Below are 20691 nucleotides of genomic sequence, written 5' to 3' on the forward strand. Positions count from 1 at the left end.
GGAACACAACTCATCAGTTTATGCACGGACCTCAGGTACCTGGGAAGGACACGTGGCGCCTTGAGCAGCCCAGAAAGCTGTGACAGCGCTCTACTTCACCCAGACTTTTGGTTTTCTTTGGATGGGGTAGGGATGTGAATCACCACTTGTGTTGAAAAGTATTTTTATTTTCTGGGAAACTTTGATTACTAAAGATAACGTAACTCCCTCTCTGCGTCTGTAGTCAAATATGTGTCAGGGAGAAGGCACACTTCACTATTTATTACAGGCTCCAAAATCCCCTTCCTTACCAGGAAAGCATTTGTTCCAGACCCAGCCTGAGCTAACCCTGAGCATGGGGATCCATGCCCTCAGTTTGGAAGCCTGTCAGGATGTCTGCTCCCCACTTTGCTGGCAACAGTGCCGGCTCTTTACACTGGGAACAAACTTCCCCTCCTTTCCTTATCATCTGGATGAGCAAAGTGCTCTCCCCTCCCCACTCCAGGCTCCTTCAGCTAAGGGGTCTGGGAGGCACATGAGAACCAAGCTGGGTGCTCTCTGTCTGTCTGTCTGTCTGTCTGTTTGTCTGTCTGTCTCTTTGTGTGTTTCTCTGTGTCTCTGTCTCTCTGTGTGTATATGCCTCTCTCTCTCCTCTCTCTCTCCTCTCTCCTCTCTCCTCTCTCCTCTCTCCTCCTCTCTGGAAGTTAAATATAGACCTGACAGAGATGAGGGAAGAAAAGGGTGGGAAGCCATTCCTCTTATTAGTGGTTGCCCAAATAAACATTCCACTAGTTTATACTGCCTAAGTACTTTGCTTGTGACCTTTCTGAAGCCCAATTGTCTAATGTTCTCACTGATGGTTCTGTACAAAAAGCCGTGACTTGCCAAGGAATTGCACTTGTCTCTTAAGGCTCTAAGGTGTTAACCATGAAAACTATATTTGCTTTCAAGGAAGCAGAGAGACAGATGATCTTGGTTTCTCTTAGGAAGGTTTTAGAAGACACTGAAGCAAAAGCGGAACACTCAGTACACCCCCCCCACCCCCAAGCTCTTAAAGGTAGCATCATAACAATGTTACAATTTAAATAACTCATGGATTTAGATTTTCTTCTGCAGAGTTCTTTCTTCCCATATATAGAAAAATCTACAGGATAACTGATACCAAGTCATAGTGCCAACCTCTAGCCTTGACAGTGATGGGGGATGGATTTTATACTTAAACTGATCTCCTGGGATGACTGGTTAACTGAAAAGCTAGGGTTCTCCTGCTAGAAGGTGGCATCTCTCCCAGAGCACCATTCATTTATATCCCATTATGGGTTGTTTAGGAGGTATTAAGGAGCACATTATCTTAAACTAGGGGGAATATGGAGAGGAGTTCTAGTAAAAAGTCTGTATGAGTTACTGTTGTGTTGCTGTGACAAAACACCACAACCAAGGCACTTTATGGTAGGAGGGATTTATTTATTCTTATGGTTTTCAAAGACTAAGAGTCCATCATGGCAGTAAGCAGTAGCTATGGCTGTAGGAGTGGAAGCTGCGGGCTCACACCTTGAACTATAAGAATGAAGCAAAGAGGCAGAGTAAGCACTCTGGGACCTGCACAAGGCTTTGGAATCTTTTTTTTTTTTTAATTTGTTTTTTATTAGATATTTGCTTTATTTACATTTCAAATGTTATCCCCTTTCCTGGTTTCTCCTCTGAAAACCCCCTATCCCCTCCCCCTCCCTCTGCTCAATAACCCACCTACTCCTGCTTCCTGGCCCTGGCATTCCCCTATACTGGGGACATAGAACCTTCACAGGACCAAGGGCCTCTCCTCCCATTGATGACTGGCTAGTCCATCCTCTGCTACATATGCAGCTGGAGCCATGAGTTCCACCATGTGTTTTCTTTGGTTGGTAGTTTAGTCCCAGGGAGCTCTTGGGGTACTGGTTAGTTCATATTGTTGTTCCTCCTATGGGGCTGCAAGCCCCTTCAGTTCCTTGGGTGCTTTCTCTAGTTTCTTCATTGGGGACCTTGTGCTCTGTCCAATAGATGGCTGTGAGCATCCATTTCTGTATTTGTCAGGTACTGACAGAGCCTCTCAGGAGACAGCTATATCAGGCTCCTGTCAGCAAGCTCTTGTTGGCATCCATAATAGTGTCTGGGTTTGATGGTTGTACATGAGATGGATCCCTGGATGGGGCAGTCTCTGGATGGTCATTCCATCAGTCTCTGCTCCATACCTTGTCTCTGTAACCCCTTTCATGGGTACTTTGTTCCCCCTTCTAAGAAGGATCAAAGTATCCACACCTTGGTCTTCCTTCTTGAGTTTCATGTGTTTCGCAAATTGTATCTTGGGTATTCTGAGCTTTTGGGCTAATATCCACTTATCAGTGAGTGCATATCATGTGTGTTCTTTTGTGATTGGATTACCTCACTCATGATGATATCCTCAAGATCCATCCATTTCATAAATTCATTGTCTTTAATAGCTGCATATACTCCATTATGTAAATGTACCACAATTTATGTATCCATTCCTCTGTTGAGGGACATCTGGATTCTTTCCAGCTTCCGGCTATTATTAATAAGTCTGTATGAACATAGTAGAGCATGTGTCCTTATTACATGTTTAATCATCTTCTGTGTATATGCCCAGGAGTGGTATTGCTAGATCCTCTGGTAGTACTATGTCCAATTTTCTGAGGAACTGCCAGACTGATTTCCAGAGTGGTTATACCAGCTTGCAATCCACCAGCAATGGAGGAGTATTCCTTTTTCTCCACATCCTCACCAGCATCTGCTGTCACCTGAGTTTTTGATCTTAGCCATTTTAATTGGCGTGAGGTGGAATCTCAGGGTTGTTTTGATTTGCATTTCCCTGATGACTAAGGATGTTGAACACATTTTTAGGTGCTTCTCAGCCATTCGGTATTCCTCAGTTGAGGATTCTTTGTTTAGCTCTGTGCCCCATTTTTAAATAGGGTTATTTGGTTCTCTGGAGTCTGACTTCTTGAGTTCTTTGTTATATACAGACTTTGGAATCTTAATGTTCACCTCCAGTGACGGACTTCCTCAAGTAGGGCCACACCTTCTAGACCTCCCAAGCAACTCCACCAACTGGAGGCCAAGAATTTAAATGAATGAGCCCACAGAGGACACTTCTAGTTCAAACCACCAGTAAGTCCTTTACAGACACCTAACCCAGAAGAGATCAGCTGCACAGATGACCGTGAGCACTTAGTATGTGTGATTAGCAATGCTAGCACTTCTGGCTGCTTCCAAGGTGAACAGGATGAAGGCCTTTAAAATGCTAGCAGAGTCAAGATTGTTGTATGAGATAGGTTAAAACAAAACAAAACAAAACAAAACAAAACAAAACAAAGAGTAGAGGCTGCAAGACAGACACAGTCCCAGGACTGGAATTCATAGTGAAAAGTAAGACTTCAGATAAAGTAAAAGAACTGGAGGTACCTGAGCAACACGGAGAAACTGTCTCTTCTGGTCATGCAGGTGCTGAAAACGAAGTTCTATGGCTGATCTAGAAAATGGGACAATCAGCTCTAGGTCGGTCGATCTGCACTATCTTAAAGAGGAGGCTCCTAAAGGGCTTTGTGATGCCCCCAGCCACACCACTTCCTTCCATGAGCCAACAGTATCTTCAATCCGCACTAAGACAGCTGACTCCAGTTCTGCATTGAAACTGGGCCATGGGAGAGTGGCCAACCTTTTTGTTGTTACAACATAAAAGTTCACTTGGGACATATCATAGAACTAAATATAAAAGACAAATCTACAAGCTTCTACTGAAAAAAAAATAGAAATATTTATTCATGGTCTTGGGGTATTTTGATGATGTTTCAGTCAAAAAAATTAGCTATAAAAGAAACCCCAGTACATTGAATTATTAAGCCCCTAGTAATTCAAAGGAACCCTTAAAACAAAAAGCAAATTATAGAGCTGGAGAGATTTGGTTTTTAAAAACATAAACAATGACAAACATAGAAAACAGTCTTATAGTGGAATCTCATGGAAGAGTCACAGTGGGTACTTGGTGCTTGAGGGTTCACTGGCTGCTGGCTTCTAGTTAATGGGGAAATGAAAATCACATACAGCAGAGCAATCCTCATAGCTGAAATCAAAGACAGATTGCATCAAAAATAAGGAAGGGTGTAGAGGGATTGTAACAGAGTCAAGCACTTGGGGAAAGACTGAGCAACCTCGTGGTAGAGAGTTAAAAACACCCTGGGGTGCCACAGTCTCCAACACAAAAGGAAATACATGTTCACAGAGAGATATACTCTTAGACGTTCATGGCAGCTTTATAACTGACAGAAGTAGGAAGTGATCTAAAAAGGCAATACGTCAGTAAATTGTGACATAGAAAGCAAGAAGCTACTCCATGACAATAAAGAATAAATGGCTGCCAGATTGACACTTTGGTCTCAGGACCACCTTTCCTACTGAGGGCCACAAGAGGCTTTATTACATAATCCAAAACTATCAATGTTGTCATGTCAAAAAACAAAACACCAATAATGTTGCTGCATGTTAAGTGAGTAAACGGTTTTAATGAAAATAATCAAGCTTGTCAAAACAAATACATTTAGTGATGAAAGTGATGCTGTGGGCTTAGGTGGAACATAGTGATAGAGGGCTTGCCTGCGTTTTCACAGACCCTCGCTGTGGTCTTCAGCCCTCAGGCAAGTGCGCGCGCACATGTACACACACACACACACACACACACAATGCATATATACATACATACATACATACATATGCACAAACAACCATAGTCACAAAATACACATACATACATATGCACAACCATACACACAGAATACATACATACATATGCACATGCAAACACACAGTATATACATATCTAAATATATACGCACATACAAACACACAGAAAATTTATACAAACATACATACATGCATATATACATATGCATACACAACCACACACAAAAATGTATACATATATACATATACACATACAACCACACACAAAATATATACATACATACATACATACATACATATGTACACACACACACACAAAGTCATACTTTGGGGGAAGGATCTCTTCAATGGTTGGCTTAGTAAAAAGACATTTGGATTTTCAAATTTGCTTCTCAATTCACATATTTCCTGTTGTCTTGGAAAAAAATGAGAGTGTAAAATTAGTTTGTATTCTACAACAGCACAGAAAATGGAGCCGGACAATTGTTAATTATAAAACCACTTGACCTTATGGACATTCTGAAAAGCGTCTTGGGGACTTCCAGAGTTACACTTCGGGAACAGCTAAAGGACATTATTTATGGGCAGCCTTACAGGAGGCAGAGCTTCCGTAGCTATAGCAATCATTACTGGCACAGCTTTGGCCTAACTGGGAGGAGGGTGTCAAAGGAAGAAGGGGTTTGATGAAAATGGTTCCGATTTCGACTTGTACAGTAAAACTCGTAGTGAGATGCACAACTTTTACCTATGATTCTATGTGTTTTAGTCACAGGCAGGGAGTCAACCAATACATTCAAACTAAGCAAGATGGCAGGGAAAAGGAACTAGACAAATGGAAAATAATACAGTGGATACTTGTGCCACAATGGCATAGATTTAGCCCTTTGTTTACCCCTTCCTTCAGGAAACTAAGCAAGTGCCCCACCACTAAGCTACAGCCCCTGAAGTCTGTTTATCTTTGTGTGACAGAAACTCATGTAGCTCAGGCTAGCTTTGAACCTCTCACCCTCCTGCCCTCACTTCGGGAGTGTGAGAATTATAGGCACACACCACTAGACCCAGTTTCCCCAGTACTTTTTAGTATTGTTATTGTTATCATCATAATTGATTAACTAATTAATTAATTAACACTGAGATCCAGTTTCACTAAATTGTTCCAGATGGCCTCTTTCTTATACCCGTGTGCCTCAGCCTCTCGAGCAACAGGAATTCCATGCACTGGTTACTTTAAATTTGTTTGTATGGCCTTACTCTTAATAATTCTCATGAAGTAAAAACTTTTAACAAATGAAGCTCTAAGACTATTTCGACTATTTCTTTCCCTAGTTGACTCATGGCTCAATGTGGGATATTTAGACAACTCTACAGAACAGGCAAACATATCACTGTGATACTTATGAAAAACGTCACTAAGAAATGGAAACAGACTCCCTTTCCTTCAGAATGCAAAGCTCTGAAGACCTGAGTTTCTCCAAGATTTTCACAAGGAACCTGAAGCTTTGGATTGGCAGGGCTCACACCTGAGGTGACCTTCAGCAACACGCATTTTGTGAGCAAAAGAAATAGAGCCGCCATTAACGACCTCCTCCACCCCGACCTCCTTCCTGCAGTCCACTAGTTGACAGTTTCCTCTGAGGCTTCCCCTGGGAATCTGCCACCTTTCATAGGTGACTTGGAGCAAACAACTCACAGAAGTCCCTCCTCTCTAGGTGTCCTTGATGGCCTCCATCATGAGGTCCCCTCTAGACCTTGCTAGGTCCTTAATTGGATTGTTAGCAGAAAGGCTGTATGCCCTTTGGATAGCATGGGAAGAGAAGTGTACACTAGCTGTTCATCCTTCAAAGATGAGCAGGGAAGAGAAACGGATCCCTGAGGGCAATTCAAAGGAGAAAGCTTACAAGTGTTTGTGGAGGACATCATGAGTTTTATTGCATTTCCCCCTTTTGATTATATTATTATTATTATTATTATTTATTTCAAAGGAAATGTGCACACATGGGGAATCACAGGGTCGTGCTGCAAGAAACCATCCAACAAATAGTTTTCCCTTGATTTGTCTTCCCAGGGCAACATGGCTCAGTCCCCCAGGTATGTTTTGCTATAGATTAAGTGTACCATCCAAGTTGTTGAGAGATTCCTTAGGGACCCACTATTTTAAAGCAATATTCCAGGGAACACGGAAAGTACCAGTCCAGCCCTGGCCTTTGGGTGGCCTTTAGCTCTGCTTCCAGTAGGAGTAATGGACATAGGTTCTAGTACATTTCACGGAAATTGGACATTAACAAGGCCTAACCAGTGGGAAGCAGGAGTCTTAGGAGTGACCCATCAGAGGCATGTGGCTGGGGAAGCTATTTGTCCCAAGGAATACAATCTCTCACCCACAGGGAGTAATTACCAGAATTTATTTTTCAGAATTTTTTTAAAAATCACATGACAGCTTGCTTTAAACTAACGGATGAGTAGCATTTAAAATCTTAACAGGAAGGTGCTTGATACTACAATTCCAAAACTAACATCTTTTAAGCAATACAATATATTTACAAACATTAAAGAGTCAAATTATATTACAGAATTCAAAATAAAAGTCTGTAACTCAGGGACACAGACAATTCTGTTGCCAGAAAAAATAATTTCCTGAAAATGCAGGGCCCACTAACGGATTTCATGCCATCCAGAACAGGGCAGCCTCTAACATCGACAGACGGAGAAAGGAAAGGAGTTCTGGCTCTTCTCTTGTAGTCCAACAAAGGGTTGGCTTATCAAAAGGCAGGAGTCATATTGTCCCAGGCATAACTGCAGGAGGAAATGGGCGCCCAGGGCATCAGTGGATTGTCAGGCTCCACAGCACAGTAAACCTCACAGTAGACCAGGCTTGGCTGCAGCACCCTCAACTTCACCTCCATGTGGAGAGTACATTGTGGGTCTAACAAAACTGTTCAGGCTAAGCCCAGCTTATCCTCAAATACACATAACGGGTACCTGAGCCCATGGGGAAGATTGGGTTATTTTTTCCAATCCAAACAGGGTTTCATTTCTCCTTGTGAATGAGCTCATCTAACAAACGCTGTTGCATGTGGGGAGGACAGTCAAAAAGATTGCCAAATACACTCTCCTGGGAGCAGGGTTTGTCGACAGTAGCAAAGCATCATGTCTTCTCTTGGAAGCCTCAGCTGCCCTTTCTCACATGTTGCTCGTTTGCACAGTGCCACATTTTATAGGTACGTAAACCACTTAAGGTGCTGTGGTAAATAGGTCTCTGTCCACATGTCCTTTCTAGGCTCACCCTTCATCTCTTCACCTCTGTGCAGGGGTGTCTTCCTAGAAGCAGATGGATTTAGAAATCGCTAGCACTGTGGTCCAATTCAAACTGATGCGTTTGTCTGCTTTCAGACTCAGGATGACAGACAGGCTGCTGTTTGCTCCTGACCACACATATCGAGGCAAAGGCAAAATCTCAACATGACAGAGTTTCTTAGAATCCACCTATAATAGCTGATTCCAGGGCCAGCAGGGATCATTTCTAAGAGATGGTGCAGAGCTCCCGGGGCAAAGATTGTACGTGAGTTCTGCTCCTTATAAAACAGAACTGGCCAACTCTACCTCAGCAGTGATGGTCCACAGTTACCTCAGATCGCTGAGCTCTTGGTCAGGAAAACTGAAGAACAGGAGTTCCCTTTCCTTGGCAGGTACTCTAGCTCCAACCATCGTCTTTGGCTTGTGTATCATACAGTTTAGACCTTTGCCTTCACAGAGCTGTGTTCAGTGGGAGGAAGTGCCCTCTGTCCTGAAGGTCACAGTATTCAGGGTTTCTAATTCTTCCCAGCGTCCATTTACCCACGGGCTTCTGATAAGTGTTGTAAGAAGGCCAGCATTATCACGCACGTTTCATTTCTAAGTGGCAAGGAATGAACAGATACCCGAGTGAGCCACCTGAGGCTGTACATCCTCTGATCCACAGGTTGGATTTCCAACCTAGGACAACCATGTCAGACCCATACACCTTTCAAAAGCACCAATACTTCTATCAAGATCTATAAGTATCGGTTTGTGGGGGGGGGAGGGGAGTGTCTGGGGGTGGTGGTGAGGGATCTGCCTGCACCCTACTGGGCATCCCCAACAGCACAGTGCTCAGACTTTCAAAACCCAGTAGCTCCCTGGTGCATGGCAAAAGAATACTTATTTTTATGATGTTTACTTCATCCTAGATTTTACAGTTTTCTCCAGTGACCAACGCCCCCCAACCCCCTATCCCCAACCCTGACTTACAACCATGTTTTCTCCCAAAAATCACCCACCAAATCTTACTTATCTTTATGTCTTCACCACCCAACCCATTGCTTAGGAGCAAAGGAACAGCTAGGCTAACAAGAAAGGAAGGCCCCAATACACTCAGTGCTGGCTAGCCTAGAGGGCATTCTGGAAACACAAAGAGGAAACTAAGTTAGCCTTGGTACTGCCCACTGCAAGGCTCAACGAGGAGGAAGACTTTTGCTCCAGGCCTTGCTTTGATGGGAAGGAGTTCCTGAGACAGGACAGAACAGACACCTTAGCAGAGCTCTGCTGAAGAGATTTAGTCTTGCATGTGGCCCTGTCTCCCTTGAACAGCAGAGCCTAAATGGAAGGTATAGAAGATCACAGCACAGAGTCATTACTCAAGCAAGCTAACCGTGAATTTAGTCAACTACAATAATATAAATTCTTTTAATTGACCTCATCATAATTAAGCAGTCAAAGTAAGGGTGAAAGTGCAGGCAGGGACTTGGCAGATGTGTGGGCGTGGTCTCCTCTGGTCCCCCATCTCCTGGGCAGCCCAGACCTTACAGGAGCTGGCCCTGGCCCCAAAGCCACCTGCTGGCCTGTCACACCTGGTGTGAATTCCTGGAGCAGCCTGCAGCCACACCTCAAGGGCAGGCAGGCCTCTAAGGTGCAGTACCTTTAGGGATCCCCAAGGCCTCCTCAATCAATAATCCCCCCCACGGGGTGCTTTTTATGAGAGTTGGATTATGAGGATTTGGTAAGATGTCCATTAAGGAGCACTTCAAAGAGTGGCTGTAGCCGCACCTGCACCATTTATGAAGGTCTATTAATAGAAAGCACAGAGTCTAGCACTAATCCCGGGCTCATAGAAAATCCATGATTTACACCTTAGGGCAGGGCCCAAAAGGCACTGAGGATTTCAGTCCACCAGCTGCCTAGAGGCAGGGAGTGATGGCCTCCACATCTGGCCAAGGGTGAGTTCTGTCACTGGGCTGTGAGGGACCATTCCCGCCCTGACAGTAAATAGAAAATGATTCTTGAGGCCTTTCTAGGATCTATACTTTTTCCTGTCCTAGGGTGGCCATTGTCATGCAACAGGCCCTAAGCAAACAGAATGAGCCCGCTAAGGTATAAGTGGATCTTTGATGTCAGAACAAGGGCAGAGCAGCTGCTAGCCTATCTTCTCATCTCTCCTTTATAGCTGTACCTCTCTTATCCTTTGAGGCATAGTGTCAGTCACACCAGCAAAGTGCATACATTTTGGAATATGTCAGGTTCCTGTTTCTTCCTAAATGTTTGTGTATTTGACTCTGTCACTAAGAGCCAAGAAGCAAACCTTATTAATCTCATTATTCATGTTCATCTTGGAAAGTCCAGCAGCTGGCTTAGTTTTGCTGAATTCGTGAAAAAGACAAAAGTGTGTTTGAATCAGAAGGAAAAACTCATATGGCACAAAACTGAAAACCAAAAATCTCCCAAAGAGCAAAGTCAAATAAACTTTTGCTCATCATCTCCCTTTTCCTCTTCCCCTCTCTTCTCTTTTTCGTCCTCCTGTTCTCCCCCCTCTCATATTCCCTCTCCTCCCAATGTTGAGCAAGGGAACCTACAGTCTTTTGCATTCTAGGCAAGTACATTGAGCCAGACTCCAACCCTTATCAAAAGAGAAGTTAACAGACAGGGAGCGCTGGAGGGGGGTGGGTGTTCCCTGCAGCAAGCTGGGTTGTCTATTTACTGCCAAATGATGACCAGAGAGAGAGAAATGCATGGGAGATTAGTTCCATAGATGACTGTCATCTATTCATAAAGGAACAAGTGTGTGCATGATCACGTGTGCTTACACATGTGTGTGCAGACAGTTCCACTATTAAAAGGCTTCCTATTGCTTTTTTCTCACTAGATTGAAGACAGACATACTGTCTAACTGTTACCAATTGTGTCAAATCTTTTTTTTTTTTTTTTTTTAGAGAACAGCAAACACTTTTATTACACTATGCGTGAGGCTCATTTGCCTTTCTGGGCTTTGATCTTCCGCAGGTAGAACTCCAGCTCCTTGCTCTCGAGCACAGAGCCGTCTGCTCAGCCACACTGGCCTGGTCTTGAGGCAATGCAGGTGAGAAGTTTGCCCTGCTGGAACGGCTCCTCCAGGAGGCTGCTGATTTTGGCATTCTTTTTCCTTTTGTCGTATTTCTTTTGAATTTTCTTTGATCGNTTTTTGTTTAAAATCTCTTCCTCCTCAGGAGTCAGCTTGGCCCCCTTCTTGCGGCCCAGGGGCAGTGCATAGTGGGACTCGTANCACTGTNGGTACGGTGTGCTGTCAATGAGCACGATGCAGTTCTNCACCAGGGTCTTGGTGCGGACAAGCTCGTTGTTGGATGCATTGTAGACAACATCAATGATCCTTGTTTTGCGAGTACAACACTCAGAGCCCCAGGAAAAGTTCCCCACATCCAATCTCAGGGCACNGTACTTCTTATTGCCTCCTCGAACTCGGNCTGTGTGTATGCGGCGAGGGCCAATCTTCGTGTTGGCNGCGGGCCGTCCCAGCTCATACTTCCGCTTCTTGTGGTAGGGTTTTCGCTTACCCCCGGTCTTGCGGCGCTTGTGCCAGTTGTCCCGAGAGATGCCCATCGCTCGGCGCCGGCTGGAAAGAGGAAGCACAAAGCTTCACGGTCCACATGTCAAACCTTTAAATCAAGTCTTCACACACAAAACTAAAGCTTCAAACTATAGTATTTTAGGGAGTGATCATCTTTGTGTAAAGAATTCTTCACATCCCCAGAGTTCACCAAAACTCTTCCATAGACGACTGTTTCCAGAAGAAAGGTGAGGACTGAGGTGTCTGGGAGGCAGTGATGAGAGCAGTCACTCCATTCCAGAAGGAAGCACTGTTAGACACACAGTAGACATGTTGGAAGTGTGTCTCACGTTGGAACACTCGTAATGGAGAGAAGGAACAAGACTGCACCCTGCTGAGTCCCTACAGGTGATGTCATAGACATTGTAAGTAGATTGTTCCTTAAAACCTGAAGACTATGTGGGTATCAAGGAGAAATAAATCCATCTGTGAGTTAATTGTTAATATTCTTCTATGTTTCCTTCCAGTGTCTTTTGCATTGCTGAGAGAGATGATACAGGTACCAGTGCAAATGTTTCCACAGTTCAACAATGGGGATTTACACTCTTACTCTACAGTGAGTTCGTCTCATGAAGACTTTCTTACCCAATTAAATATTTAAAATATTAATTTTCATTCATTTAAAACTTTGATTACATGTTAAGTTTCCTAACCATTTTCTTCTTTGACTGAATATTATCCCCATGTGTGGGGTATGTGTGTGTGTTTGTGTGTGTGTGTGTGTGTATGTGTGTGTACATGTATGCATGAGTGCATGCATGTGTGTAGGATGCACTAGCTTAGGGACATCAGAGCTTGGCTTTGATATTTTAGTAGATATTCCTCTATTGCTGCCCACATTATATCTCAGATAGGGTCTTTTCACTGAGCCTGAATTGGCTAAGCTGGCTGGCCAGGGAGCCCCATCTCTACCTTCCCCAGCGTAGAGGTAACAAGCACGTGATACCACACTTGCCTTTTAATTGGGTGTTGGGTATCCATGCTAGGTTCCTTACGTTTTCTCAGCAAACACTTTACCGTTGAGCTGTCTCTCCAGCCTTTCACTGGGGAGACACATAAGCCGTCTTCTTCACGCTGCTAGATAGCATATCACAGCCTCAACTGTGCCCCACCAACCTACTCACCAAGAGTCAGAGTGCTTGAGCCTGCATTTCACCAAAGCTCTGCCCTTGGCGCAAATCATCTCTCCTTGAGTTTTCTTTCTCTCTTCTAAAATTGATCTGTAATAGCAGCCTGCAGAAGAGTTCTCACTGGAAATTAATGTTACCTCATTGTTTACAAGTCTTTAGACTATTAAGAGAACACATGGTATAAGAGTAGCAAACTGAGGCTGTTACAAGAAGGCATTTACTTACTCTCTCCATCGGTCCAGGAGTCTGACTGCCAGAACAGACACAGACATTCCATTCAGGTATTGATCATGGATCACCATCTATATTGGGTGTAGCTGGGGGACTGCACATGCGACCCTGGTGAGGCACACTTCCCTAGGTGTGCTTCGATTCAGATGTCCCTTGCACTCTTAGTGTTCAATGGCTCCATAATATAAAACTGTAGCAGGAATGGGGTGGGGGATGGGGGTGGGGAGGGGTTGCTTCTATGTAAACACTGGGGGCCGCTCAACTGCAAAAGTATCTCCTGCAGGAGGACCTTACTGAGCACTGCCTGAGAGACCCAGGGCTGCTGGTGCAGACAATGCCAGCCAATCGGGAACTGCTGTTTAGAAGAGATGCTTTCTTGGGACCAATGGTGGGGCACGGGTGGAGGGTATGAAAGGGGCTTGCAGCAGGGCTCAGTTGAGCTGTTTCTCACCTGCTCCCAGAGTCTGTGCCATACGCGATGCCACCTCATCTCCAACCCCTAAGGCAGATCAGGTTGGGCACAGGCAATGCAAAAGTCCTCTGCTGAAGTCAGAACCCTACATTCTACCTTGTTCCCTTCCTGCTGCTCATGTCACCTCCTCTCACACCGCCTCGTGACCCGGAAACACACCCTGCTTCACTCAAACTGAGATAATACTTAACCCCCAACAGGTCAAGAGGTAAGAACTCAGTCCTGGGCCCTTGAGACTTGTCTTTGGAGTAATTAGTAATAACACCCAAGAGCCTTTGGTTTTCTTTTCCCCATGTCTTCTGCTCTCCTCTGAGCCATGATTTCTGCCTCTGGCTAGATTCTGTTTTAGTTTGAATGGGTTAGAATGACAAAAGGAAGTATATATGGCCACACACAGAAAACTAGGCATGCTCTTTATGCTTCTCTCTCTCTTTCTCCTTTCTCTCTCTCTCTCTCTCTCTCTCTCTCTCTCTCTCTCTCTCCCTCCCTCCCTCCCTCCTACCTTTGCTCCTCCCTCCCCCATCTCTCTTTCTGTGAGTATGTTTTCTCATTCTCTCTCTCTCCCTTCCTCCTCCCTTCACTCCTCCCTCCCTCTCCCTCTCCCTCCCCATCTCTCTTTCTGTGAGTGTGTGTTCTCATTCTCTCTCTCTCTCTCTCTCTCTCTCTCTCTCTCTCTCTCTCTCTCTTTATTCATAATGCTCCAGTTTGGCCAGCATGTCACCTCAGGATTCCTGACATTAATGAGGTACCAAGAAGTGGAGAATTGCCTGCTGAGAGACAAACTTCAGGAAAATTGTTCCAAGCCTCTTGCTCAGCAGAACTGATAAGATTAAATTAGCCATAACCCAGTAAACAAACCACAAGGGAAAGACCAGAAGTTTATTACTCTTTTTTATGGCATTAGTCCATGTAATTTAATTTCAGTGATCTTATGTGCTAGTCATAGTGAGTCCTGCCTCTGTGAGAGCACAAACCATCGGTCTGTTTTCCTATTTGCAGTTAGTTTTTATAATTGGACTAAGGAAGACTGACAGGAAAGAGAGTCCTAAAATAGCTCTTGTCTGATCACTTCTTCCCTACAGCATCATCTCCTCTCCTTCCTTCCTTTGCCTTCGGTTGATTCCCCACATCCTCCTACGGGCCTGGGCTGAATCACTGCTTGGCCCTAGTCCAGGCACATATTATCATGGAGCACTTCTACTCTCTGATCACTAGCTCATCTGTTGTCCATCATTCGAGATAATGCGCCAAAACGGGACAGTAAACCTTTGATAAAGTTGTGCTTGTTTGCCTAGTGATAAGAGGAAACCACATCATTCCTCATCCACAGATATATGTGCATCTGTGAGCAGCAGAGGGGCCCATATTCAGAGACTAACTCTGCCAGCTCTGTGGTGAGAGGGAGCTGCCACCCCTTGATCTGTTCATCTGTAATGAGGGAGTCTTACAAGCTTCACTCACCACAGTGAACTGTTGTAAGAGTTAAAGGGAGGTATCTACAAAGCATGCTGGGAAATGAAAAGGCCTTTCTGTAGAACAAAGCAACATTTTCAAGATTCATGATTTAAGCCACATTTCACTCCTGGGCAAATGGTAAGTTCCCCATTTGTGTCCACTGTCAGTCTTCAAGGTCTGGCCCTTGGTTTGGGCATCTTTCTTCTGCTTACTGAAGGCATTCATGATTGTTTTTTTTCCCCCCACATAATTCTGTAGTTACTTCAGACCAAATTAAAAGGTTACCAGAAGCCACTAAGATCTACATTAACATTCAGTGTCAAGGTTGATGGTCTTCTGGGCTTTCTATCAAGGTATGGCTGAGGTTTAGATTTTATCTCTAGCCAATATATCTTTGCCACCATGGCACTAAGACTCTCTAGCTTTATTTATTTATTTTTTTTTAAGTTTCCTCTTAGGATTTGCCTCTTTGAAAGCAAAAATTGGAAAATTGGTACACATGCACATTGTGCCCCAAAGATTGGTTAAAACCAACAGTAGTTTTATTTATTTACCTAACATTGGCAGAGGAAGGGAATACGACTGTCTTTCCCATATATTTTAGCTCTCTTTGGTAATCACTGAAATTCAAAAAAGTAGATGACGTCAGTGTCCTTTTGCCTATGGAAATATCTACGCGAATAAGACTCAAAATCTCTTTTTAATTATTTGTTTTAATTATGTGAACGTTATCTATGTCCATGTAGGGGGATGTGCACCCTGAAGGCTGGTGCTCTCAGGCCAGAAGAGGTAAAGTGACAGGCAGTTGTGAGCTGCCAGCAGCAGGGAACTTAATTCAGGTCCTCTGGAAGAACAATACACACTTTTAACTCTCCCCAGCCCTTAAAGCTTTCTAACCTGTAATCTTAGACGTTAGTACCTGCACTGGTGTGGATAGCCCTGGAGCTAATTATATTTGATGTTAATTCTATTCTCCTGTGAGTGGTTGTGAACAAGGAATGAGTCAGCACTCAGGTGATTTCCTGTAAACCTGCTTCCCACCTGAATTTGTAAAATAAAGGAGAGCTGATGATTGGGCAGATAAAAGGGAAGTTAGAGCAGAAGGTGAGGAGGAGGAGGAGGAGGAGGAGGGAGAAGAAGAAGAAGAAGAAGAAGAAGAAGAAGAAGAAGAAGAAGAAGAAGAAGAAGAAGAAGAAGAAGAAGAAGAAGAAGAAGAAGAAGAAGACGAAGAAGAAGAAGAAGAAGAAAAGAAGAAAAGCAGAGCAGAAGCACATGGCCTGGAGAAACCACAAGTTCTAAGGGGTCTCAGAGAAGGAGAAGATGGTAGAGTAGTGGTAGATTTGCCCAATCTAGGCACACACCGTGTGATCATATTAACTGTGTTGTGTTTTCATTGCTGGGGCATATTCAGGAGATTTACTGCATCTTTTGAAATTTTTCTGCTCTACTTTTGAAAATGTGTATCTGTAAGCAAAGCACGGGTGTTTTTCAAGTTGAATCTTAATTTTAGCATTTTATCGGTGATATTTAATTTACTTATAATTAATACAATTACTGCCTTTTATGAGTATATAAATATTGCATTATGAGTTTACTTTCCTTTCTTATCTTTTAGAAAAAAAACATTTACAACAATATGAACTAACCAGCACCCCCTGAGCTCGAGTCTCTAGCTGCATATGTAGCAGAAGATGGCCTAATCGGCCATCACTGGGAAGAGAGGCCCCTTGGTCTTACAAACTTTATATGACCCAGCACAGGGGAAGGCTAGGGCCATGAAGTGGTAGTAAGTAGGTAGGGGAACAGAGGCAAGAGGAGGGTATAGGGAACTTTCAGGATAGCATTTGAAATGTAAATAAAGAAAATATCTAATAAAAAAAAAAAGAAAAAGACATTTGAGGAGTAGGAAGACAGCTCAGTGAGTAAAGTACTTGCTGTGCACAAAGGTGACCTCTGATCCCCGGCACCCGTGTACAAAGCGGGGGTGATGGTGGTGTACCTGTACCCCAGCAGTGAATGGATAAAGAAAGGAGGCTCCTGGGAGGTCACTGTCTAGCCAGTGTAATGAGATTGGTGAGTCCCGAGGTCAGGGAGAGGCTCTCTAAAATAAGGCCGAGAGGAATAGCAGAAGATACTCTGAGTCAAACACTGATCTACACACACACACACACACACACACACACACATGCGCGCACACATACACATCCATACACACATACGTACATGTATGTACTCACACACACACAGACACATACACACACATGCATGTACATGCACAAACACACACTTACACTCAGACACATACAAAAACAATGAGATAAGTCACCAATTTTATTTTAAAACTATCTCAATTCTCCATTGTCATAGATGATTAACAAACAAATGGACAGGAATCATCATGGAGAAGACTTTCCAAGGAAACAAACAGGAGAGAAAATAAGACAATCCGGGACTACAACGTCTTCTTCATCCAGGGATATATTGGTAGATGGCATATCCACTAACCATGATTAAAATACTTTGACATAAATCAGACAGCAAACACGCTGTTACTATAATTAAAACAGCATTAAAGAGTTGGCATTAAGTTTAAGAAACCATTTCAAGATATATATGGTATAAATTCATAAAATGATTACACAGCATAAGAGATGTACTTTAAGGCTACCAAACTATACATTTAAATAGAGCAAAATGGTAAGTTTCATGTTATGAATATTTTACCATAATAAAAATGTTCACAGAAAGAAAGCAGAGGAGACACAGAAGATCAAAACTACCACAGAGCAATTATGAACTGAATGATAGACATTCTCTGGTTACTGATGAGGTAGCAGAGTAGCATAGTTGCTACTGTCTGTATAATCAACTATGGAAAAACTACAGATGTCCAAAGAAAGCAAGGTTCTTGGGAAACATTAAACAAAATGAGAAAACTCTGGGGAGAAAAAAAAAGAAGAGCCACAGCTGTGTGTGGAGAGGGGCTGGTGTCATGGGCAGCCAGTGCAGCAGCTGTTAAAGGCAGGTTTTTGAGGGGCTTTTAAAGCCTCCTCTTGCCCCTGATAATCACTGCATACCTGACAGCCAAAAAATATGGCAGTCCTAGCGCCTGCCAAGCAACTATCAGGAGAGGCTCAAAGCCCTCGTGAGTGAGATGAGAAATGGATAATGATGGACTTCTAGCATGCACCCCACACCTCCCTCCTCCAGCCACCAGCTACAGTGAATTACAAAATCACTTTGTGAGTGATGAGCCATTAACCCAGGTACAGAGGATTGGCTTGGTTGTGTGGAGGCAAAATGAACTATGATAATGAATTGCTAACACCAAAACACTCCAAACTGGATAACAATAGTTCCTCTCTTTTCATTGTCATGGAGAAAGAAATGCACCAGGACTCAACCCTCAGCCCTTCTTTGAAGCATGGTGCTGGGTTATGTGTGATGTATTGTGGGAAACAGGAGCTTGTGGACAGATGTATGCATCTAAAGCATTCATCTCCTGCAAAACCAAAGCCAACCAACCAAAGAGGAATAGCTCCTAAACTGAGGTAGACATTCCAGAAATACAAAGTAAACAAAATAAAATAAAAAAAAAAAACAACTCTAAAGTAGAATTTTAGTGTTATAAAATAGGAACAGGAAGTCATAACAAAGGCAAAAAGCAATAGGAAGTATAAAAGGTGTGTAGCCAATATATGGAATTAGAGTAGATTCCAGCAACAGAGAAAGAATGTATATGTGAAGTTTCATTCAGGCATGAACTAAAATATAACTATATCATTTGCAGAAAAATAGATGGGGATCATGTTACTTAAAAGAAGCCAAACTCAGAAAGATAAAGGTCTTTTCATATCAGAATAAACCTAAATCAAATCAAAATAAAAATAAAATTTGGAATCTGACACAAAAGTAGAATTATCTGGGAGGTGAGCAGGAGCCAGCAGGGTGGGAAATGAGAGCATAGTACATGCAGATTGAGTATGAGTGAAACCCAGTGACACACGTGACACACGTGGACAGGGATTCGAGGTAGGCCCAACATTCTATACCACATATTTTTGAAAAGTTTAAGTTCAGTGGGTAAAAAAATTGTTTAAGTTCAGTGCGAAAAAGGATTCTAACTGGTGGCATAAGCAAGAGAATTGATAATGGTTTGAGTTTAGATATTCGAGTGTTCAAATTGAAATTCTCTAAGAAAGGAACAAGAAAAAACTAGGTTGGAGTCAAGGATGTAACTCAGAGATACAGCACTTGCCTAGCATGGAAGAGCTGATCCTGGGGGAGTTGGGGGGGGGGGGAGAACCAAAAAAACTACAGAACATCGGAAAAGCTAGTCAGCATGGAGGAGATTTAAGTGAAAGTGAGACAAGCAGCAAGTCTCCTAGTGTTTCCCTTTGCACTGAATGTCCTTGAAACTGCAGTTAGGTTCTTCCCACTAGATCAGAAACTCCAGTGCCAGGATACTCAACCAACCGCCCCATAAGTATGCTAATGAAGGATTCCTGTCATCAGAAGATCCAGTAGTACATCATTTACATTGTACATTTGATAGCCCTCCATTGGCTCTTGTAAAAGAGAGATCTGGTCCTACCATAATGAAGGAAGAGGAGGGGTCACCTTACTTTACTCCAGTGAACATGTCACAAAATGTCATACATATTCATTACAATTTAACTCCTTGCTAAAGTAAAATACTAGCCCCCTCTCTTTAAGCCAGCCTGTACTCCCCCCCCCTCCATCTCTCCCTCCTCCTCTCTCTGTCTCCCTACCCTTCCTTTCTGGAATATACTATCCAATTTGCTTTGCAAAATAGTTCTGAAGTGTGTCTTTTGGCTGCGTTCTCCAAGATGCCAAGGACTGAGGAGAAAACTTTACTAGGAGCAGATGTGTCAATAGGCTGATAATTTCTCAGAATTATTGAACGATGATTAAAACCTCAGATGGACAAGGCTCTTTGTATGCCTAAGTATGTTACAGTAAAACTATCAGAGATAAAGACACTATTCAAAACGTTTCCAAGAAGAGAAGAAAAAATAACCCACAGTGGAAAAATAATAAAATTTATGTCATATAACTTGCCAGAAATGTGGACTCAAGAAGTGGAATATTCTTAAGGAAAACACCCACATTCTCAAATTTAATATTCAGTGGAGCTATCCTTAAACATGAGGATTAGTAAAAATATTCCAAAGCATATGGGCTTCAGGATATATCAGTTTGAAAGAAATTTCTGGAGAAAAATATGAAATAAAGATTAAAAGATGTCTTATAGGAATGCCATGGGAGATAGAGGAATGAGGCAAATGGTTCAGTTAAGAGCTGGAATTAATCAAGAGACAAAGAAAAGGATGTTACAGCCATACAATCCAGATTAGCATGTTCTTGGGTGCAGGTTTGCTCTGTGTGTGTGTGTGTGTGTGTGTGTGTGTGTGTGTGCGCGCGCGCATGTGTATTCTTTAATATTTTGAGATATGCTTTATCTATTCTGATCTTCAGGGTTCATCATGAGAGAATGTTACACTGTATCAAAGGCCTTTCCTGCATTTTTTAAAACTGATCTTCTTTGTTTTATGCCCTTGAGACTGTGTAATTGATTGGGAAAAAATTATTATGTTTTTATAAATTGGTTCAAGAAAAGTATCAAATAAACTTTAATACCTATTTATGATTTAGTCACTCAAGAAGTTAAGTATAGGATTATAAAGCACACATGTAGCTGAAATATAACAAGCATATTATTTTATATAGGGTTGTTAGGAACATTTGTTCAAAACATAGACTGAAAAATGTTGTAA

The 20691-nt window shown here is 42.9% G+C and overlaps 1 pseudogene across 1 annotated transcript; it reads right to left on the reverse strand.

Moving 5' to 3' along the window:
* Window positions 1-11046: 11046 nt before the first annotated feature.
* Window positions 11047-11617, reverse strand: LOC110322169 (annotated as a pseudogene). Its single transcript, XR_002380551.2, has one exon. The product of XR_002380551.2 is annotated as a 40S ribosomal protein S8 pseudogene (transcript).
* Between the last annotated feature and the right edge of the window lie 9074 nt (window positions 11618-20691).

The sequence above is a fragment of the Mus pahari genome, chromosome 5, assembly GCF_900095145.1.
Source record: "Mus pahari chromosome 5, PAHARI_EIJ_v1.1, whole genome shotgun sequence".
Taxonomy (NCBI): Eukaryota; Metazoa; Chordata; class Mammalia; order Rodentia; family Muridae; genus Mus; species Mus pahari.